The sequence below is a fragment of the Aquarana catesbeiana genome, linkage group LG04 (assembly GCF_042186555.1).
Source record: "Aquarana catesbeiana isolate 2022-GZ linkage group LG04, ASM4218655v1, whole genome shotgun sequence".
In the NCBI taxonomy this organism is placed as follows: domain Eukaryota; kingdom Metazoa; phylum Chordata; class Amphibia; order Anura; family Ranidae; genus Aquarana; species Aquarana catesbeiana.
In genome coordinates, this window is record NC_133327.1 from 349044793 (window position 1) to 349069601 (window position 24809).

A 24809-nucleotide genomic window follows, 5' to 3' on the forward strand; every position below is an offset into this window, starting at 1 on the left:
TGATCTCAGAAATGTACAGGGGCATAAATATGGAAGGGCGGGAGGGGGTAGTGGAGTTGAAGAAAAGAGCCAAATGCGAGGAAGACATTGGTACTATTACGGAGGCACAGTGGAAGTATGTTCTAGCATTAGGGCCTAGGATCTCTTTGTCAACGGCACAAGGGGTATCCCATTTGTATCTGGTCTATAGACTATACTATACTCCAGAAAAACTATTTTTGGAAGGAAGGCAAGATGCGAAATGTCAACGTTGCGGGGACGGGAGAGGGGACCTGATGCACATGTTCTGGCGATACCCCAAGCTATATAGGTATTGGGAAGAAATAGTGGAGAAAATCAATGTAGTATTCAGGACCTCGCTAGTCATGGAAGCCAGAACCTGCCTTTTGAGCCTGATGGAGAACAATGGTATGCTGAAAGACACCCAAACCGCAATAATAAGATGCCTATTCCAGGGTAGGATAATTATAGCAAGAAAGTGGCAGGCAAAAGACCCCCCCAACAGTAGTAGAATGGCTGAGAGAGGTTAATGATATGATTATGAAGGAGGAGTTTTGGTATAGGAAAAAAGGTAGTTTGAAGAAACATAAGAAGATATGGAAGCAATGGCTGGAGTATGAATGGTCTGATTAGGTACGAGAGGATTAGGTAGAATGGGTGGAGTGAGTATGGGGTAGAGGGAGGCTGGAAGGTATGGTGTGATGGAGGGAGGGGAGGTGTGGAGGGGTATCATAGGGGAATATGTTTGGGGATGCTGTCCTTTGTTTCTCTGCTTTTTAGTAGGCTGACTTTTCTTAAGAAGTTTTTATACGAGATGAGCACACTATTTGCTTGGTTGGATAAGTCTTTATTTCATATTTAAAAGAGGAAAAAAAAGGGCGTGTATAAATAAAGGGGGAAAAAAAAAAAGAAAAGAAAAAGAGAGAAAAAAGCCACAATGATGTGAAAAATGAGAGGAGATAAATTTTGATTTTCAAAGTTGATACAATGTCACTCAATAAGATTTTCGCTGAAGTGGTAAAAAAAAAAAAAAAAAAAAAAGAATACACGCTGGCTCACAGAGACAAGCGGCGAGGAGTGGAACCTGACCAGGCATTGTACAGTGGGTGATAAATGTGATAAATCTAAAATCATATAGGATATCCAAGCTAACACATATAAATTACAAATGAGCAGCCGCTTAAGCAATCTGTGACACTAAATGCAAGAATTGTGATAAATATTTGAAGCAGCACTAAAAAATTTACCTCAATATTGTGAAAACAAAAAAGAAATCAATATATTGACATCAAACTTATTAAGTGAAAAAACGTGTATAAAGAAATCACACCAAATATGTAAATAAGTGTCCATAAGAGCCCATTCACAAGGGCTAAAAAGGAAAATTATATGTGAAACAAGAAAGTCCAAAGGAAACAAATCATCCACGATTCACTTGCTCCACCAGTGTCTAGACTAGAGCATGTATCACTTCACTAATACACGTGGTGATGGAAGTTGATTGGAAGACTGTGTATTTGTTCAATTAATCTAAGGACTTTTTGGTTACCAACTTTATGCATGGATTTGATAGACTTTTAGATATATTTTCATTTTTAGGTTGTTTTTCTTTGTATTTTGGGTATTACTATTTGTTTTTAAGCTAGCGCCTCAAGACAGGAGTTTTTATATGTTTTTTTGGCATCATACCAAAAAATTTAAGGCAGCAGCTTATCACTTAGCAATATAGGAGGTACCATTCACTTTTCTTTATAGATAAGCAGCATACAGGAGAACATTTTCTACAAAAATGAAATCTGAAGGTCTAATAATAACTTGGTGTGGTCAATGATGTGAGACTAATAAATAAAATTATAACTGTTGACAGACCCATCACAGCAAGTCCACACACCCTATTAAGATAGATGTCACCTGCAGCCAACTGTTTTATTTTTTTGTGATCTGGCTGATGATTTGTCTGTTCTTCCATATACAGATTGTTGTGTGGACTGTGAAATGATGTGTCTCTTTTCCTTTTAAGTGCAGTAGTAGGCTGAAGAAAACCTTGGGTTTACAGACATCTTTGCATGACTACAAGGTATTGTTATAATTATGTTATATTGTGACATTGGAAAAATATGTAAGCAAAGAGAAACTATAATATTGCTAGGAAAAGGTGTTCTTTTATAACATGAAACTGGAATTCTTATACAAAGAGCATGATAGGAAAAAAAAACAAGCCATTGAGATATATTTTATGCAAGGTGGACCCAGTAATCAAGGGTTCACCCAGCTGTATGAGAGCAGTAACTGCATGCAAAGTACTACTAGACAAAGTTACAGACCTAATTTTTGGACAATTATTTCATTGTAATGGTTCCACATTCTGTGCAGTAATTATTGAAAACAATCCAAATTAAATATTTGTCTAATACTATTTCCTGTAGGAGGAGGCTGGAGACAAAGAACAACACATGTGTTACAGCAGCTGATTCCTACATCATCTATTTAAGTTCAGGCAAGACATACTCCTTGATGACCCAGATATTTTATTTTTGTAGATGGTTCCCAGTTTTAAACCGAGGGTGACAAGACCCATACTGAATATGCTGTTATCACCCAGAAGGACACTCAGTATTCAGAGTCATTGAATCCTTCTTCCTCAGCTCAAGAAGCAGAGTTCCATGCTTTATCAATAGCTTGTGAGTTATTAGAAGAGTAAACATTTATATAGATAGTAGATATATAGCAAGCTTTTGGGCTGGTGCATGATATTGGTTCCATTTGAGGGGCTAGAGGTTTTTTACTTCAGCAGGTAAAGTAATCAAGCATGCCAAGTTAAATGATTGGTCAGCCTTCCAGCTTCTAGCTGAGGTAGCCATGCTAAAATGCACACATGGACCAGACCACAGCACAATGGAAATCATAAAGCAGATCAGGCAACTATAAATGCTCCATTACAACCCAGGCACTTGCTGGGTCTGTAAACTTAGATTCCATCACTCTTATTAAAACCAGACTTTGAAAAAAGATGATCTTTTATGTCTGCCAGCCACTCTTTTCCCCATGATAGCCAGCTTGACACATGGACCATGTCATAAGTCAAAAGCAAATATGCCTGCCTTAGTAAGTGAGCATGGGATAGTGCCAGGGTTCACCACAGTTGTTTCAAAATGCACCACTTCTTGTTTTACCTGTTACCAAAGATGTTACCAAAACCTGAACATCCCTTTCAGAGAATAAAAATTGATACAGTATATCCAGATGCCCAAGTCAGGATCTTACGAGTATGCATTTGTCTGTATGGACATGTTTTTTGAAAGGCCAGAAGTTTGGACAGTGGCAAATGCTACTGCAAATGCCACAGTAAAAAGTGTTATCAGAAGTGGTTTGTTAGTATAGAGCCCCAGAAAATACAGAGAGTAACAGAGGAACTAATTTTATGGGAGAGTTCTTACAAGAAGTTCTGAGGTTTTGTTTTACACTCCCTTCCATGCACATTGTAGTGAAGAAAGTAGAAAGACTTAATGGAATGCTGGAAAAAGCAGAGTAAATAAGGGGATTCCAGAAACTTGAAGACTATGGCCTGAATTTCTTCTAATATTTTTTTAAAGGGGTTGTAAAGGTAAAAGTTCTTTCACCTTAATGCATTATGCATTAAGGTGAAAAAACATCTAACAATACCGGCCCATCCAGCCCCCCGTTTTACTTACCAGACCCCTCGAAAGTCCCGCGCTCGCCCCCAACATCCTCTTCGCTGCTCAGCCTGGCCGTTGATTGGTTACAATGGATGGATTGAAAGCAGCGCAGCCATTGGCTTGCGCTGCTGTCAATCACGTCCAATGACGCGACGCGCCGGGTGCGGGGCCGAGTGATACAGTGAGCGGCTATGGCCGCCGGCTGTATCACGGGAGCGCGCCCGCAAGTGTTGACTGCTGGTGGAGGGGGGCCGAAACAGCCGCCGAGGGACCTGAGAAGACCAGGTTCAGGGCCACTCTGTGCAAAACAAACTGCACAGTGGAGGTAAGTATAACATGTTTGTTATTAAAAAATAAAATTAACTTTAGTGATCCTTTAACCACTTCAGCCCCGGAAGGTTTTACCCCCTTCCTGACCAGAGCACTTTTTACAATTCGGCACTGCGTTGCTTTAACTGCTAATTGCGCGGTCATGCAATGCTGTACCCAAACGAAATTTGCGTCCTTTTCTTCCCACAAATAGAGCTTTCTTTTGATGGTATTTGATCACCTCTGCCGTTTTTATTTTTTGCGCTATACACGGAAAAAGACCGAAAATTTTGAAAAAAAATGATATTTTCTACTTTTTGTTCTAAAAAAAATCCAATAAACTCAATTTTAGTCATACATTTAGGCCAAAATGTATTCGGCCACATGTCTTTGGTAGAAAAAATGTCAATAAGTGTATATTTATTGGTTTGCGCAAAAGTTATAGCGCCTACAAACTAGGGTTCATTTTCTGGAATTTACACAGCCTTTAATTTATGACTGCCTATGTCGTTTCTTGAGGTGCTAAAATGGCAGGGCAGTACAAAACCCCAACAAATGACCCCATTTTGGAAAGTAGACACCCCAAGGAATTTGCTGAGAGGCATGTTGAGCCCATTGAATATTCATTTTTTTTGTCCCAAGTGATTGAATAATGAAAAAAAAAAAAAAAAAATTACAAAAAGTTGTCACTAAATGATATATTGCTCACACAGGCCATGGGCATATGTGGAATTGCACCCCAAAATACATTTAGCTGCTTCTCCTGAGTATGGGGATACCACATGTGTGGGACTTTTTGGGAGCCCCGAAAACCAATCACTGCCTTCAGGATTTCTAAGGGCGTACATTTTTGATTTTACTCCTCACTACCTATCACAGTTTTGAAGGCCATAAAATGCCCAGATGGCATAAAACCCCCCCAAATGACCCCATTTTGGAAAGTAGACACCCCAAGCTATTTGCTGAGAGGCATGGTGAGTATTTTGCAGCTCTCATTTGTTTTTGAAAATAAAGAAAGACGAGAAAAAAAAATTTTTTTTTTCTTTTTTCAATTTTCAAAACTTTGTGACAAAAAGTGAGGTCTGCAAAATACTCACTATACCTCTCATCAAATAGCTTGGGGTGTCTACTTTCCAAAATGGGGTCATTTGGGGGGGGGTTTTGCCACCTGGGCATTCCATGGCCTCCGAAACTGTGATAGGCAGTGAAGAGTGAAATCAAAAATTTACGGCCTTAGAAAGCCTGAAGGCGGTGCTTGGTTTTCGGGGTCCCGTGCGCGGCTAGGCTCCCAAAAAGTCTCACACATGTGGTATCCCCGTACTCAGGAGAAGCAACAGAATGTATTTTGGGGTGTAATTTCACATATTCCCATGGCATGTTTGAGCAATATATCATTTAGTGACAACTTTGCACAAAAAAAAATAAAAAAAATAAAAAATTGTCTCTTTCCCGCAACTTGTGTCACAATATAAAATATTCCATGGACTCGACATGCCTCTCAGCAAATAGCTTGGGGTGTCTACTTTCCAAAATGGGGTCATTTGGGGGGGTTTTGAACTGTCCTGGCATTTTATGCACAACATCTAGAAGCTTATGTCACACATCACCCACTCTTCTAACCACTTGAAGACAAAGCCCTTTCTGACACTTTTTGATTACATAAAAAAATAAATTTTTTTTGCAAGAAAATTACTTTGAACCCCCAAACATTATATATTTTTTTAAAGCAAATGCCCTACAGATTAAAATGGTGGGTGTTTCATTTTTTTTTTTCACACAGTATTTGCGCAGCGATTTTTCAAACGCATTTTTTGGGGAAAAAACACACTTTTTTAAATTTTAATGCACTAAAACACACTATATTGCCCAAATGTTTGATGAAATAAAAAAGATTATCTTAGGCCGAGTACATGATACCAAACATGACATGCTTTAAAGTTGCGCACAAACGTGCAGTGGCGACAAACTAAATACATTTTTAAAAGCCTTTAAAAGCCTTTACAGGTTACCACTTTAGATTTACAGAGGAGGTCTACTGCTAAAATTACTGCCCTCGATCTGATGTTCGCGGTGATACCTCACATGCATGGTGCAATTGCTGTTTACATTTGACGCCAGACCGACACTTGCGTTCGCCTTAGCGCGAGAGCAGGGGGGACAGGGGTGCTTTTTTTTTTTTTTTTTTTTTTTTTATTATTATTATTTTTTTATCTTATTTTTAGACTGTTCCTTTCATTTTTTTTTTTTTTAAATCATTTTTATTGTTATCTCAGGGAATGTAAATATCCCCTATCATAGCAATAGGTAGTGACAGGTACTCTTTTTTGCAAAAATTGGGGTCTATTAGACCCTAGATTTCTCCTCTGCCCTCAAAGCATCTGACCACACCAAGATCGGTATGATAAAATGCTTTCCCAATTTCCCAATGGCGCTGTTTACATCCGGTGAAATCTAAGTCATAAAATGCTCGTAGCTTCCGGTTTCTTAGGCCATAGAGATATTTGGAGCCACTCTGGTCTCTGATCAGCTCTATGGTCAGCTGGCTGAATCACCGGCTGCATTCTCAGGTTCCCTGTTGAGACAGGAGAGCCAGAGAAAAACACGGAAGACGTTGGGGGGGGCATTCCCTCCCACTGCTTGTAAAAGCAGTCTAGAGGCTAATTAACTGCTAGGATTGCTTTTACATGAAAGCCGATCGCTGGCTGAAAAGAATGATACCAAGATGATACCTAAACCTGCAGGCATCATTCTGGTATAACCACTCAAAGTCGTGAATGGCGTACCTGAAGACAAAAAAATGGTTAACAATAAAGCACAGTAAACGGTAAGGTATAAAAAATTGCATACCTGAAAAACAAACATGATAAAACATAATAACAATAAAACATTGCAGAATAGAATACAGTAAAAAAGAGCAGAACAAGAGAGAGAGAATAGAGAGAGAGAGAACAATAAAACGACAACTATTTTTTTTTTATTTTATATTTTTGTATGTGTTTTTTTTTTTTTTTTACACTTTTTTTTGTAACTAACTTTTATAACTGTAACCGGTTCCAGGTTCGGGTCTCTCAAAATGCGATGGCATCTTGGGAGACCCTGTGAAAGTGTGCCTAGTCTGTGCAATGCTGTACCCTACGCTAATACTCAACTAGTGAATGGTAGCGTTCAAAACATTCACCAATGCAAAGACCAGGATTGTCAGGACAGGAGGGACAATAATAGCGGGTGTCACGCCTATATCCGCGCTTGCTGCAGACGCGACATCTTTTTTGGGGGGGTTCGCTGGGTAGGGGTACTCGGGAGGACATAAAGAAAATGCCTCTCATGCAGCCGACTGCATTTGGTTGGGGATGTGAATGGGGGAAGTACGGGCGCTGCAGAAGCGGTGGGTTCCCAATTAGGATTGGCGAATGCAGCAGGAAGGGCACTATGGCCATAGAGATGTTTGGAGCCACTCTGGTCTCTGATCAGCTCTATGGTCAGCTGGCTGAATCACCGGCTGCATTCTCAGGTTCCCTGTTGAGACAGGAGAGCCAGAGAAAAACACGGAAGACGTTGGGGGGGGGGCATTCCCTCCCACTGCTTGTAAAAGCAGTCTAGAGGCTAATTAACTGCTAGGATTGCTTTTACATGAAAGCCGATCGCTGGCTGAAAAGAATGATACCAAGATGATACCTAAACCTGCAGGCATCATTCTGGTATAACCACTCAAAGTCGTGAATGGCGTACCTGAAGACAAAAAAATGGTTAACAATAAAGCACAGTAAACGGTAAGGTATAAAAAAATTGCATACCTGAAAAACAAACATGATAAAACATAATAACAATAAAACATTGCAGAATAGAATACAGTAAAAAAGAGCAGAACAAGAGAGAGAGAATAGAGAGAGAGAGAACAATAAAACGACAACTATTTTTTTTTTATTTTATATTTTTGTATGTGTTTTTTTTTTTTTTTTTACACTTTTTTTTGTAACTAACTTTTATAACTGTAACCGGTTCCAGGTTCGGGTCTCTCAAAATGCGATGGCATCTTGGGAGACCCTGTGAAAGTGTGCCTAGTCTGTGCAATGCTGTACCCTACGCTAATACTCAACTAGTGAATGGTAGCGTTCAAAACATTCACCAATGTAAAGACCAGGATTGTCAGGACAGGAGGGACAATAATAGCGGGTGTCACGCCTATATCCGCGCTTGCTGCAGACGGGACATCTTTTTTGGGGGGGTTCGCTGGGTAGGGGTACTCAGGAGGACATAAAGAAAATGCCTCTCATGCAGCCGACTGCATTTGGTTGGGGATGTGAATGGGGGAAGTACGGGCGCTGCAGAAGCGGTGGGTTCCCAATTAGGATTGGCGAATGCAGCAGGAAGGGCACTATGGGCACGACGGGCCTGTGTTTGTCTTTTTGGTGGCAGCGGGACACTACTTGTGCTTGCCACCTCACCAGCTTGAACTGCACTTATGGGACTCGCCACGTCACCAAGTGTTACTGCAGTGCTGGTTTGACTACGACCGGGGTGTACTAGGCCGCTGGTGCTTGCCAGTTCACCAAAACGCTACAAAAAAAACTGTTAGCGATCGCAGGGATCAGGCCTGACTCTGCGAACGCTGCAGTTATGCGTTTAGTGTTTTGTAAGTGTCAGTGATCGATCGATACTGCACTTGGGTGGGCTGGGCAGGGCCGGGCGGAGGGGCAAAACGCAGGTGCTAGCAGGTATCTGGGCTGATCCCGCTAACACTGCGTTTGTGGGAACCCTAAACTGCTGGGGACGCTAGTATAGATCTGATCAGATCAGATATTGATCCGTTCAGATACTATACCACTAAGGGAGGTGTACGGTGCATGCGTGGGTGTTAGCGGTACTGGCGCTAACCTGACGCTGCCTGGGGCTGGTGCTTGCCAGTTCACCAAAACGCTACCAAAAAAACTGTTAGCGATCGCAGGGATCAGGCCTGACTCTGCGAACGCTGCAGTTATGCGTTTAGTGTTTTGTAAGTGACAGTGATCGATCGATACTGCACTTGGGTGGGCTGGGCCGGGCGGAGGGGCAAAACGCAGGTGCTAGCAGGTATCTGGGCTGATCCCGCTAACACTGCGTTTTTGGGAACCCTAAACTGCTGGGGACGCTAGTATAGATCTGATCGGATCAGATATTGATCCGTTCAGATACTATACCACTAAGGGAGGTGTACGCTGCGTGCGTGGGTGTTAGCGGTACTGGCGCTAACCTGACGCTGCCTGGGGCTGGTGCTTGCCAGTTCACCAAAACGCTACCAAGAAAACTGTTAGCGATTGCAGGGATCAGGCCTGACTCTGTGAACGCTGCAGTTATGCGTTTAGTGTTTTGTAAGTGACAGTGATCGATCGATACTGCACTTGGGTGGGCTGGGCCGGGCAGAGGGGAAAAACGCAGGTGCTAGCGGGTATCTGGGCTGATCCCACTAACACTGCGTTTTTGGGAACCCTAAACTGCTGGGGACACCAGTATAGATCTGATCGGATCAGATATTGATCCGTACAGATACTATACCACTAAGGGAGGCGTATGCTGCGTGCGTGGGTGTTAGCGGTACTGGCGCTAATCTGACGCTGCCTGGGGCGACGCATATCACCGCCGGGCGATCAGGGGGCTAAACCTTTATTCGGTAATAAACGGCGGGTGCCCTGACACTATAAAAAATAAACGAACTAACCAGCGTCACCCGTAACGGTTATACGGTGATCAGTGGTGAAAGGGTTAACTAGGGGGCAATCAAGGGGTTAAAACATTTATTAGATAGTATATGGGGGTCCCTGTCGCTATAAAACGCTGACGGCGAACCTAAATATTTACCTCCCTAACTAGCGTCACCAGCGACACTAATACAGCGATCAGAAAAATGATCGCTTAGTGACACTGGTGACAGGGGGTGATCAAGGGGTTAAAACTTTATTAGGGGGGGTTAGGGGGGTATCCTAGACCTAAAGGGGGGTAATACTCACTGCCCTAACACTGTAACTGTCACAAACTGACACCATGCAGTAATCAGAAAAAAAAAAAAAATACTGCTTGCTGTCAGTTTGTGACAGGGGGGGGTGATTGGGGGGGGATCGGGGGGCGATCGGGGGGGGATCGGGGGTGTAAAGTATGCCTGGCATGTTCTACTGTGTGTGTGTGTGTGTTGTGCACTTACATGTCTTCTCTCCTCGGCGCTGGAACGGAAACTGCCGAGCCGAGGAGAGATGACATCACATCCTCTGCCTGTGTGAAACTACACACAGACAGGGGAGGATTCCGATTGGCTGGGAGCGATCGCAAGGGGGGGGCCATGATCGGATGGTCTCCCCCTCGCCTCCCGACGCTCCCAGTCAAATGCCGACCGCCGCTGGCACCGGGGGGGGGTCCGATTGGACCCCCCGCCCGCGGGAGGCAGATCACGTACGGGTACGTGATTCTGCCTGCCCGTGCCATTCTGCCGCCGTATATGTGCGTTAGGCGGTCGGCAAGTGGTTAAGGCTCTAAGGCCCCTTTCACACTGGGGCGGGGGCGGTGGCGGTGGTAAAGCGCTGCTATTTCTAGCGGCGGTTTACCGTCGTATTTGCGGGGGTATTCGGCCGCTAGCAGGGTGCTTTTAACCCCCGCTAGTGGCCGAAAAAGGGTTAAAACCACCCGAAAATCACTGCTGCAGCAGCGCTTTGGCAGTGGTATGGCCGCGCTGCCCCATTGATTTCAATGGGCAGAAGTGGTAGAGGAGCTGTATACACACCTCTCTTTTACCGCTCGAAAGATGCTGCTAGCAGGACTTTTTTACTGTCCTGCCAGCGCACCGCTCCAGTGTGAAAGCCCTCAGAAGAGACAGTAGCAGCTCTTTCAGAGCACTTTGCAGGCGCTATTTTTAGCGCTGTAGCACCTGCAAAGCGCCCCAGTGTGAAAGGGATCTAAGGGGATATTGGACTCTCTCCCTATGAGGTTTTGTTTTTTTGTTTTTTGATATTTTATATTTTTCTCAGCAGATGAAGGCCTTCACTTGAATCTCACAAAGAATGTTGCTGATTGCTAAAGATTTTTTACAAACAAATTTATGTATTTTCTCCCCAATTCCAGATCCTTATGCCCTGTACACACGGTCGGACATTGATCAGACATTCCGACAACAAAATCCATGGATTTTTTCCGACAGATGTTGGCGCAAACTTGTCTTGCATACACACGGTCACACAAAGTTGTCGGAAAATCTGATCGTTCAGAACGCGGTGAACACGTAAAACACGTACATCGGGACTATAAACGGGGCAGTAGCCAATAGCTTTTGTCTCTTAATTTATTCTGAGCATGCGTGGCACTTTGTGCATCGTATTTGTGTACACACGATCGGAATTTCCGACAACGGATTTTGTTGTCGGAAAATTTTATAGCCTGCTCTCAAACTTTGTGTGTCGGAAATTCCGATGGAAAATGTGTGATGGAGCCCACACACGGTCGGAATTTCCGACTACAAGGTCCTATCACACATTTTCCGTTGGAAAATCCGATAGTGTGTACAGGGCATAACAGTTGAGAAGGATCTTGTAAACTAAAGCCAGGTGACTTGTGGATTGTTAACAGTGTTAATTTTGGCAGCAAACTTTGATTTAGTTTTAGTTTTAGGACTAAAATGGCATTTTAGTTTTTGTCTCCTTTTAGTCCTCTGCTATTGTTTTAGTTTTAGTTATATTTAGTTGACTAAATCTCCAGTGCATTTTAGTCGACTAAAATCTCCAGTACATTCTAGTCGATTAAAATCATTTTAGTCGACTAAAATCGAATGTGTTTAGTTAAATAATGCATTATTTAAGCAATTTCAAAACTCATTATATACTCCTGGAGTAAAAAAAAAAACTAATATGTTTTTATTTATGATTTGAACAACCTACACAGACACAGATTTAGCCGTTTTATAACGTCTTTACTCTGTAAAACCAGGTTTTGTTACAAAAATATTGAAGAGTGAGACCATGTCCATGTCCCTGCCCTCTTTGATCTAGTCTCTATGCAGCCACCTTGAGGACTTTAAACAGAACACTAGCTACCGAGACCGTGCCACAATTGCACAGAGTATGAAAGAGAACATGAACCAGCATTTTGCTTCATTCATTCTTATATCCAAGTAACTGATAAAAATTTTCTCGCCAGTGCTTGCAGTAGCTGCTTGTTTTTTTTTTGTCAATTGTGCGGTCTGTGAAAACCCTTGTTGATGTGGCAGATGATAATATTCAGGAACTGCATAAGAAGGCAGAGGATTATGCCTGTGCCATAGGGAAAATCCGCATTGCCCCACTTATAAAATGAGGATCTGTCTGACTCTGAAGATGATGTGTAAGAAGAGAAGAATATTGAAAAATCACAGGAAGTGGAAGAAGCATCATCCACATCAAAGCAGCCAGTCTTTCAGTTTCTTTCAAAATGACACAGAGGACCCAGGCAGGCAGAGCATCTCTCCAAACAGGCAGCATAGAGAAGCAGATCAGTCTGACTGGTAATGTGGTGGGCACAATCCATTTCCCTATGGCCTTCTCCCTGGCCTCAGTGGCCTGTTGTTCCTTAAAGTAAATTTTGTATTTTGAAACACTTAAAAGAGCAGTGCAAGTAGTTTACTGTGGTGGTGCACTGGCTTGACTTGGCCCATTATTGAAGGTTTTATGTATCTGTGGGGTGGAATTAGGGTAAAAAATCAAGTTATTCTGATTTTACTTTATCTCTCATCCCACACAGTCAGCTCTAAGTTGTCTTTCTATAATATACTACATGTATGGCCCTTCCCAGGGCCAGCCCTAGGACTTTAGGTGCCCTGTGAAAATTATTGACAGTGCCCCTCCCAGTGACCACATCCCTCTCTATATATTTTGGTGAGACTTCAATTCTGGGAAAGCAGCAGCTGAGAGATATTCTGAAATCACTCCTATTAAGATTCAGTGACTTAGTGGTGCACAACATGACAAACAAACACACAGTTATTATTACTTCAGAATAACAAAAGGTATGCATTGCAATCTGACTGCAAGAAAGTTTGTTAAAAAAAATCCCTGCAATGTACATAGTTAAGACTCAACAAAAGTGAAGTTAAGTGTACCGTGCTTACCTTTGTATGAATTGTCTGGAATGGAGGCCTGTAATGCTGCTTAGTGCTTTGGATGGGGGTCTGAGGAGGCCTGTTGCTTCATAGTGCTCTGGACGATAGTCTGAGGAGGCCTGTAATGCTGCAGAGTGCGCTGGATGGTGCTCTGAGGAGGCCTGTAATGCTGCACAGTGCTGGATAGTGGTCTGAGGGATGGCTTGTAATCCACAGTGCCCCGGATGCCACTGCCAGTGGTCAGAGGAGGCCTATAATGCACAGTTGCACTGTTGCACTTGCACAGTTTGCTCTGGATGAATGTTGATCTGAGAGGAGGCCTCAGGCCTGCTGTAATGTACTCACACAGTCTGCTCTGGTCGCCTGACGCGTCGGAGTCTCGGGACTCGGAGTCGGGTGGCTTCAGCCTGGCTGGCCTGTAATGCACAGTGCCGTTCCCTGGGGCCGGGAGGCCTCAGCATGGCTGGCCTTTAACCTCCCTAGTGGTATTCCCGAGTCTGGCTGGGAGTGAAATTTCAGTACCAAAAGTGGTAACCCCGAGCCACACTCGGGATCGCATCGCAGTATCCAGGCAAAGTAACTTACCTTGTCCCCTGGATCCTGTGATGTCTCCCCGCTGTGTCTGCGAGCTGTCATCTTGCTCAATTCACAGTGTCGAGTGCTGAGCTCTGTTCCCTGCGAGTGTTGCGATGCACGGGGACGGAGTTCGGCGCCAAATTCAAAAAATGAAAAACACACAATACATATAGTACACTGTAATCTTACAGATTACAGTACTGTATAAAATAATTACACATCCCCTTTGTCTCTAGTGGTTTGTCCAGTGCCCTGCATGCAGTTTTATATTATAAATACTGTTTTCTGCCTGGAAACTGGATATTGTCCATAGCAACCAAAAAGTGTCCCTTTACATCAAAAGCAGTTTTAGATCAGCTATAAAACAGTGATAATAAATTAGAATAACTTGCAGAATTGAGCGATAGTGATTTGTGGGGAAATTCGTCATCAAACACTGAAAGTAATGGCATCGACAATTCTGCAACTGAGCAAATTTCAGTGTTTTTGATTTGATTACATTATTGAATAATTTTTATTATTATTATATTATTATTTTTTAAAATTATTAATAGTTATTTATTATATTATAATTTATGATTTTGTGTTTCAAACTTTATCATACCTGGGATGTCTACTAGACTCTTGTTTGTACAGATTTAAGTGTGTTATTCCTAAGAATTACAGGCCTGCAATATAAAACGCCAAATTTCCATGCAAAATAATTGTACTGCTTTCAGCACCTAAAATCTGAAATAATCCAGGGAGGTTAATGCACAGTGCTGCTCTCACACTCTCTGGCACTGGCACTCGTGGCACAGTGCTTGCTGGGAGCGGATTGCAGAAGTAGGCGGAGCTCCGTAAAAAAAAATGAAGTTAGGTTCACGAGGGTAAACGTCCTTCTTTGTCATTTACTTCTTGTTTTCATTCATTAACAAAAACGGATCTGATTTTCGTCATAGTTTTCGTCAGTGGACAAAAATGTGCTATACTTTTCGTTTCGTTTTCGTCACTGTAAAAATGCCACCGACAAAATCTTTGACGAAAATCTTTTCATTGACGAAATTAACACTGAATTTGTTAAGAGACATTTTTTTATATATATATATATATATATATATATATGTATATATAAAAGGAAATGTTTGGAGACACAATACAGCATTTATTTCATGTACAGTTAACAAAATATGAAGGAAAAGTCACCTGGATCCACACTAGAAACTGCAACAAAACAAAATGATAGGCATGTGCATTTCGTTTCGTTCCGAATCGAAATTCGGACGAATTTTTCATTATTCGGAAATTCGGATGCATCCGAATTTCCGAATGACAAAAGTAAAGAATTTAAACGAATCCGAAAAAAAACGAACGAATTCGAATCGAATTCGAAAACATATTCGAATCGAATTCGAAAACATATTCGAATCGAATTCAAAAACATATTCGAAAACATATTCGAATCGAATTCGAAAACATGTTCGAAAACATATTCGAATCGAATTCGAAAACATAATCAAATTAAAAAAAAATAGAAAATGTTTTTCTAAAAAAAAAACAATAAGGTAGAATATAAAATAATAAAGCAATAGAATATGTATATGTATATATATATATATATATATATATATATATATATATATATATATATATATATATATATATATATATATATATATATATAATTTTTTTTTTTAGTATTTTCAATTCAAATTCATTCTATACGAAATTCGAATTTCGGAACATGGCTTCTGAAGTTTGAATTTCGCATAGAAAGAATTCGAATTTGAATAGAAAAGATTAGAACAGAAAATAATAGAAAAGTATAGACTATAAAAACAATAGAACAGAATAGAAGAAAATATAATATATATATTATATTTTCTTCTATTCTGTTCTATTGTTTTTCTAGTCTATTCTTTTCTATTATTTTCTATTCTATTCTAATCTTTTACATTCAAATTTGATTTCAGTCTATATGAAATTCGAATTTTGGAAGATGTTATATATATATATATATATATATATATATATATATATATATATATATATATATAAATAATTTTCTATTCTGTTTCATTGTTTTTCTATGCTATTCTTTTCTATTCTATTCTAAACTTTTCTATTCGAATTTGAATTCATTCTATACGAAATTCGAATTTCGGAAGATGGCTTCTGAAAGTGGAATTTCGTATAGAATGAATTCGAATTTGAATAGAAAAGATTAGAATAGAAAATAATAGACTAGACAAACAATAGAACAGAACAGAATAAATATAATATATATAATTTATTCTATTCTGTTCTATTGTTTTTCTAGTCTCTTCTCTTCTACTCTATTCTAATCTTTTCTATTCAAATTCGAATTCATATTATAAGAAATTCAAATTTCGGAAGATGGTTTTATATATATATATATATATATATATATATATATATATAATATATATATATAAAACCATCTTCCGAAATTTGAATTTCTTATAAAATGAATTCGAATTTGAATAGAAAAGATTAGAACAGAGTAGAAGAGAAAAGACTAGAAAAACAATAGAGCAGAATACAAAAAATTATATATATTATATTTTATTCTGTTCTATTGTTTGTCTAGTCTATTATTTTCTATTATAATCTTTTCTATTCAAATTCGAATTCATTCTATACGAAATTCCACTTTCAGAAGCCATCTTCCGAAATTCGAATTTCGTATAGAATGAATTCAAATTCGAATAGAAAAGTTTAGAATAGAATAGAAAAGAATAGCATAGAAAAACAATGAAACAGAATAGAAAATTATATATATATATATATATATATATATATATATATATATATATATATATATATATATATATATAAAACATCTTCCAAAATTCGAATTTCATATAGACCGAAATCAAATTTGAATATAAAAGATTAGAATAGAATAGAAAATAATAGAAAAGAATAGACTAGAAAAACAATAGAACAGAATAGAAGAAAATATAATATATAATATATATATATATATATTATATTTTCTTCTATTCTGTTCTATTGTTTTTCTAGTCTATTCTTTTCTATTATTTTCTGTTCTAATCTTTTCTATTCAAATTCGAATTCATTCTATACGAAATTCAAACTTCAGAAGCCATGTTCCGAAAATCGAATTTCGTATAGAATGAATTTGAATTGAAAAGACTATTATAGAATATAAAATAATAGAAAAGAAAAGCATAAAAAAACAATAGAAGAGAATAATACAAAAAAATTACCGTATTTATCGGCGTATAACACGCACCGCGTATAACACGCACCCCAAGTTTAGGAGGGAATTTTAAGGAAAAAAAACTCTTAGGAGGGAAGTTTAAGGGAAAAAAACTTACATTTAAATGCCCATCATTGCAGCCTTCTCAGTGCAGCCTTGCCCCAGTGCAGCCATGTCAGTGCAGCCTTGTCAGTGCAGCCTTCCCAGTGTCCATTGCAGCCTTATCCCAGTGCAGCCTTGCCCCAGTGCAGCCTTGCCCCAGTGCAGCCTTGCAGCTCGCAGTTTGAAAATCCTGTGATCCCCTGCGATCCTGAGCTTCAAAATCGCCGACCGCGATTTGAAAATGGTGCCGCCGGCGCCAAAATACACAGAGCCGGTCCTCGGCTCTTCTCGGCGGCTCTCGTTCACTTTTGGCTCCACTCGTAGTCCCGCCCGGGATGGGCGTGACTGTGAGCGGAGCTATCCGAACCTAGCCGAGTACACTCGGCTAGGTTCGGGCGGCGCTCGAGTGAAGCCGAAAGTGGCTGAGAAGAGCCGAGGACCGGCTCTGTGTATTTCGGCGCCATTTTCAAATCGCGGTCGGCGATTTTGAAGATCTGTCAGTTCAGGATCGCAAGGGATCGGCGTATAACACGCACCCATAATTTTCCCCTGATTTTAAGGGGAAAAAAGTGCGTGTTATATGCTGATAAATACAGTATATATATTTATATATATTTTTTTTATTTTTATTTTTTTTCTATGCTGGTCTATTGTTTTTCTATTCTTTTCTATTCTTTTCTATTTTATTCTAATCTTTTCTATTTGAATGCAAAATCATTCTATACGAAATTTGAATTTCCGAAAATGGTTATACAGAAACAGAATGAAATAGAATGAAATCGAATTCTAATAGAAAAGACTAGAACAGAAAAACAATAGAACAGAATAGAAAAAAAAAAAAATATATATATATATATATATATATATATACACACACACATCTTCTGAAATTGGAATTTGGTACAGAATGAATTCAAATAGAAAAGATTAGAATAGAACAGAAAATAATATAAAAGAATAGCATAGAAAAACAATAGAACAGAATAGAAAAAAATATAAAATATTCTATTCTAATCTTTTCTATTCGAATTCATTCTGTACCAAATTCCAATTTCGGAAGATGGTTTTATTTATTTTTATATATATATAAAATATTTCTTTCTATTCTGTTCTATTGTTTTTCTATTCTATTCTTTTCTATTAGAATTTGATTTCATTCTATTTCTATATAACTATTTTCTGAAATTCGAATTTTGTATAGAATGAATTTGAATTCAAATAGAAAAGATCAGAATATAATAGAAAATAATAGAAAAACAATAGAACAGAATAGAAAAAATATTTTATATATATATATATATATATATATATATATATATATATATATATATATATATATATATATATATATATATATAAAACCATCTTCCAAAATTCGAATTTCGTATAAAATTAATTTGAATAGAAAAGATTAAAATAGAGTAGAAAGAATAGACTAGAAATACAATAGAACAGAATAGAATAAGATATAATATATATATATAAATTCAAATTCATTCTATACGAAATTCGAATTTCAGAAGCCATCTTCTGAAATTCGAATTTCGTATAGAATGAATTCAAATTCGAATAGAAAAGTTTAGAATAGAATAAAAAAGAATAGCATAGAAAAACAATGAAACAGAATAGAAAAAAATATATATATTATATTTTATTCTCTTCTGTTCTATTGTTTTTCTAGTCTATTCTATTTCGATTCTAATCTTTTCTATTCAAATTCGAATTCATTCTGTACGAAATTCTAATTTTAGAAGCCATCTTCCGAAATTCGAATTTCGCATAGAATTAATTCAAATTCGAATAGAAAAGTTTAGAATAGAATAGAAAAGAATAGCATAGAAAAACAATGGAACAGAATAGAAAAAAAATATAATATATATATTTAACCATCTTCCAAAATTGGAATTTGGTACAGAATGAATTCGAATTCAAATAGAAAAGCTTAGAATACAATATATTATATTTTTTTCTATTCTGATCTATTGTTTGTCTATGCTATTCTTTTATACTTTCTATTCTATCCTGATCTTTTCTATTGGAATTTGATTTCATTCTATACGAATTTCAAATTTCGCAAAATGGTTATATATAGTTTACTTTTTCAAATTCAGTTATTGTTTTTTTCGAATTTTATAGTTTTTTTCGAATGTGGTAGAAATTTTTCGAATTTGACAGTTTTTTTCGAATGTGGTAGAATTTTTTCGAATTTAATAATTTTTTCAAATGTAGTAACATTTTTTTTTTTAATTTGATAGGTTTTTTCGAATGTGGTAGAATTTTTTCGAATTTGACAGTTTTTTCGAATGTGGTAGAATTTTTTCGAATTTGATAGTTTTTTTCGAATGTGGTAGATTTTTTTCGAATTTGACAGTTTTTTTCGAATGTGGTAGAATTTTTTCAAATTTGATAGTTTTTTTCGAATGTGGTAGAATTTTTTCGAATTTGATAGTTTTTTTCGAATGTGGTAGAATTTTTTCGAATTTGACAGTTTTTTTCGAATGTGTTAGAATTTTTTCGAATACGGTCGAATTTTTTCGAATGCGGTCGAATTTTTTCGAATTCGAATACGAAACGAAACGAATTCCGAAAACGAATGTAATGAATGCAACGAATTTAACTAAACGAATTAAGTTAAATAACGAATCGAAACGAAACTAAACTAAACGAATTTTTTCATCCTGCACATGTCTACAAAATGACTAATATTATTGTTATTATACAGGATTTATATAGCGCCAACAGTTTGTGCAGCACTTTACAACGTTAGGGGAGACAGTACAGTTACAATACAATTCAATACAGAAGGAATCAGAGGGCCCGGCTCATTAAAGCTTACAATCTAAGAGGGAGGGTCAAGTGATCCCCCTGTGGGGGATGCGCTGATGAAGAAAATTGATAGAGTTGGAGACAGTGAAACAGATTGGGGTAGGGAATTTCAAAGGATGGGAGAGGCTCTGGAGAAGTCCTGGAGGTGAGTATGGGAGGAGGTGACGAGGGAGCTAGAGAGCAGGAGGTCAATAAAAGTATCTCTGTGCTTGATTTGTTTTCCTCTTGGAATCACAATCTGGGGCACTATTTATTTAAATGCTTTAATTAATTTGTGTTAAAAATAATATGATTTGAAAAGTAGTTCAGCCATGTTGAAGTTATATTGTCTTTATGTCTTCCATTTTATGTAAAATTGTCTGTGTTTGACTATGCTGATAAGTCAACATGTCCACAATTACGCTACAAGGCCTTTCTAGCCATAAGATCAGAGTGTAGTACAGCCAATTACGCTATAAATATTTTTTACCAATCATTTATTTTTATGTAAATTTTAGTCACAATAAAATAATAAAGCTGCTCTCAGCTATTGGATTCACCCCAATGTAGTTTGCCTCCTAGGCAGGGACAACCTCCACCTAAACGTAAGGAGGTTTCAGGTTAAAGGTGATAGCAGGTGTGGTCAGTTATCAAAACTATTTTGTATGCTTTGCCTATGTATTGCACACTGCACTCATTGTTCACATGGCACTAATAATGTTTTCATTACTGTACATGGTTGCATTCTTTCAAGTCACCCCTGTTGTTTGCCCTTGCATTGGAACCACTGGCGGCTATGGTGCGGGCTTCCCCAAATATTGTGGGATTTCAGAGAGGACAGAGGGAAGACAAAATCTCACTGTATGCAGATGACACTTTGTTATATCTGGGCGATACGGAGGACTTTCTGTGTTCAGTGATCCAACTAATTGATCAGTTTGGGCAGCTTTCAGGCTTTGCCATAAACTGGCACAAAACAGTTCTTTTCCCTTTAGATGCGTTGCCGGCAGCTCTGCCGGATAGCGTATCTAAGATTCATGTAGTTAGTTAATTTAGGTACCTGGGTATAGTAGTAACTGGAGACCCGTGGGAGTATATACTGTTAAACCTGAAGCCAATACTTCAATAATTTCAACATAAGCATGCCACCTGGTGTAAACTGCCGCTGACGGTAACCAGACTTGTAAATCTCATTAAGATGATTTGGGCCCCGGAATTATTGTATAACTTACACAATGCCCCAGTGTGGATACTGCAATACTGGTTCCAACACATAGACTCGAAATTTCGGAGATTTGGAGGGGTGGAGTGACTTGCATAAAGCTTGCCACTCTGCAGCTTCCAAAGACCGATATTAGTGGTTTTAAATATATCCCTGAAGAAGCCAATGCTGGAGAAACATGTTGGGATATAACATCTACTGCTGACCACCTCTGTCTTATGGACACCAGCGACCAGTAAAAATATTTTTGAATATGCTCTGTCAATCATTTTACTGAACACTATCTCCATGTTGATGTTTTATGTAATAAAAATTCAAATTTTACTATATATGTATATTTCCTTGCTTGAGCACTGTCATAATCCCAATTTCTTGTTGCTACAAATTTCCAAATACCAGGGATGAGGTGTCGGATATGCTAGGGTCACTCAATCTACTCTCCCAGCTATAGATTTAATTTGAATGATGACTCATGAGTTGTGTGATTCTCTGCAGTTTGGACAAATTTGCATGCATATACAATATCTCACAAAAGTGAGTACACCCCTCACATTTTTGTGAAAATTGTATTACATTGTTTCATGTGACAACACTGAAGAAATTACATTTTGCTACAATGTAAAGTAGTGAGTGTACATCTTGTATAATAGTGTATATTTGCTGTCCCCTCAAAATAACTCAACACACAGCCATTAGTGAAAATGTCCTCCCTGATGTCATGTGACTCCTTAGTGTTACAAGGTCTCAGGTGTGAATGGGGAGCAGGTGTGTTAAATTTGGTGTTATTACTCTCACTCTCTCATACTGGTCACTGGAAGTTCAACATGGCACCTCATGGCAAAGAACTCTCTGAGGATCTGAAAAAAATAATTGTTGCTCTACATAAAAATGGCCTAGGCTATAAGAAAATTGCCAAGACCCTGAAACTGAGCTTCAGCATGGTGGCCAAGACCATACAGTGGTTTAACAGGACAGGTTCGAGAACAGTCCTCGTCATGGTCGATCAAAGAAGTTGAGTGCAAGTGCTCAACATCATAATCAGGGGTTGTCTTTGGGAGATAGACGTATGAGTGCTGCCAGCATTGCTGCAGAGGTTGAAGGGGTGGAGGGTCAGCCTGTCAGTGCTCAGACCATACGCCACACACTGCATCAAATTGGTCTGCATGGCTGTCGTCCCAGAAGGAAGCCTCTTCTAAAGATGATGCACTAGAAAGGCTGCAAACAGTATGCTGTAGACAAGCAGACTAAGGACATGGATTACTGGAACCATGTCCTGTGGTCTGATGATACCAAGATAAACGTATTTGGTTCAGATGGTGTCAAGCGAGTGCGGCGGCAACCAGGTGAGGAGTATAAAGACAAGTGTGTCTTGCCTACAGTCAAGCATGGCGGTGAGAGTGTCATGGTCGGGGGCTGAATGAGTGCTGCCAGCACTGGGAGCTACAGTTCATTGAAGGAACCATGAATGCCAACATGTACTGTGACATACTGAAGCAGAGCATGATCCCCTCCCTTCGGAGACTGGGCCACAGTGGCAGTATTTCTACATGATAACAACCCCAAACACACCTCCAAGATGACCACTGCCTTGCTAAAGAAGCTGAGCGTAAAGGTGATGGACTGGCCAAGCATGCCTCCAGACCTAAACCCTATTGAGCATCTGTGGGGCATCCTCAAACAGAAGATGGAGGAGCACAAGGTCTCTAACATCCACTAGTTCTGTGATGTCGTCATGGAAGTGGGGAAGAGGACTCCAGTGGCAACCTGTGAAGCTCTGGTGAACTCCATGCCCAAGAGAGTTAAGGCAGTGCTGGAAAATAATGGTGGGCACACAAAATATTGACACTTTGGGCCCAATTTGGACATTTTTACTTAGGGGTGTGCTCACTTTTGTTCCGTTGCGGTTGCGGTTTAGACATTAATGGCTGTGTGTTGAGTTATTTTGAGGGGACAGCAAATTTACACTGTTATACAAGCTGTGCACTCACTATTTTACATTGTAACAAAGTGTCATTTCTTCAGTGTTGTCACATAAAAAGATATAATAAAATATTTACAAAAATGTGAGGGGTGTACTCACTTTTGTGAGATACTGTATTCAGGAGAATCAAAAAATATGTGATTCGTAGTTGTAGTTTTTGCTGTTTCGCCTGGTTTCAAAATCAATTCACTCATTATTAATCACCACTCCTCAGAGCTTTAACACTGTTCCATACAGTTCTCTCAGCTGTTACTGTACACAAAAAGGAAGCTTTTAGCTGAATTCCAGGCAGATATATAACAAATAAGGCAGCTTTGTATTTAATAATAAATCATCAAATATCATTTTTAATGTAGGTAGGTACCTGAATTTAAAATGGAAATAAAATATATATAGGTATGCTTAGAATCACTCCCCCTTCCCCCACCTCCTAACTTTGCTGTATAGTGCTGATTAAAAAAACAAAACGGTCTAGAGCTTCTGCATCAAGTGACCGGACCACTGTACAGCATAGGTAGGTGAGGGGGGGGGGGGAGTAGTGGTTTTACGTTTTTTTTATATGTGGCCTTCACTTTCACTTTGATCTGGTAGCAGCCACTTGATTACTCCTGTCCTGTACAGCAGAGATCAGATTGGGAGAGGAAGAAGCAGCAAAAAGAGCCAGTTATGATGCAGTGCAAGGAACACTCAGATAGGAGGAGAAAGCAGAGTTATGGAGAGCCAAGATGATGAGTGTGCTGCTTCTCGTTTCTCTGTCCAGTTACAGGCTGGAGGAGAGTTAAGGAGGATCAAGAACTGTAATGCCGCGTACACGCGATCGGACATTCCGACAACTAAATCAAGGGATTAATTTCCGACGGATGTTGGTTCAGACTTGTCTTGCACACACATGGTCGCACAAATGTTGTCGGAAATTCCGATCATCAAGAACGCAGTGACGTACAACATGTATGACGAGCCGAGAAAAATGAAGTTCAATAGCCAGTGCTGCTCTTCTGCTTGATTCCGAGAATGCGTGGAATTTTGTGCGTCGGAATTGTGTACACACAATCGTAATTTCCAACAACGGATTTTGTTGTCGGAAAATATGAGAACCAGCTCTCATATTTTTGTTGTCGGAAATTCCGACAAAAAATGTCCGATGGAGCCTACACGTGGTCGGAATTACCGACAACAAGCTCCCATCGAACATTTGTTGACGGAAAATCCGATCGTGTGTACGCGGCATAAGTGTTACTTAACCACTTCAATACCAGGAACTTTCGCCCCTTCCCGCCCAGAACAATTTTCAGTTTTCAGCGCTGTTGCACTTTGAATGACAATTGCACGGTCATGCTACACTGTACCCAAACAAAATTTTTATAATTTTGTTCCCACAAATAGAGCTTTCTTTTGGTGGTATTTGATCACCTCTGCAGTTTTTATTTTTTGCTAAATAAATGAAAAAAGAATAACATTTAAAAAAAAAAAGTTTTTCTTCGTTTCGGTTATAAAATTTTGTTTTCTCCTTCACTGACGGCACTAATGAGGCGGCACTGATGGGCACTAATGAGTTGGCACTGATAAGGTGGCACTGATGGGCGCTGATATGTTGAATTGATGGGCACTGATAGGCAACTCTGATTTGTAGCACTGATGGGCACCAATAGGTGGCACCGATGGGCACTGATAGGTGGCACCGATGGGCACTGATAGGTGGCTCTGATGGGCACTGGCAGGCTGCTATGATGGGCACTGACTGGCGGTTGTGATGGGCACTGACAGGCAGCTGTGATTGGCACTTACAGGCGGCACTGAAAGGGGGTACTGATTGGCACTGA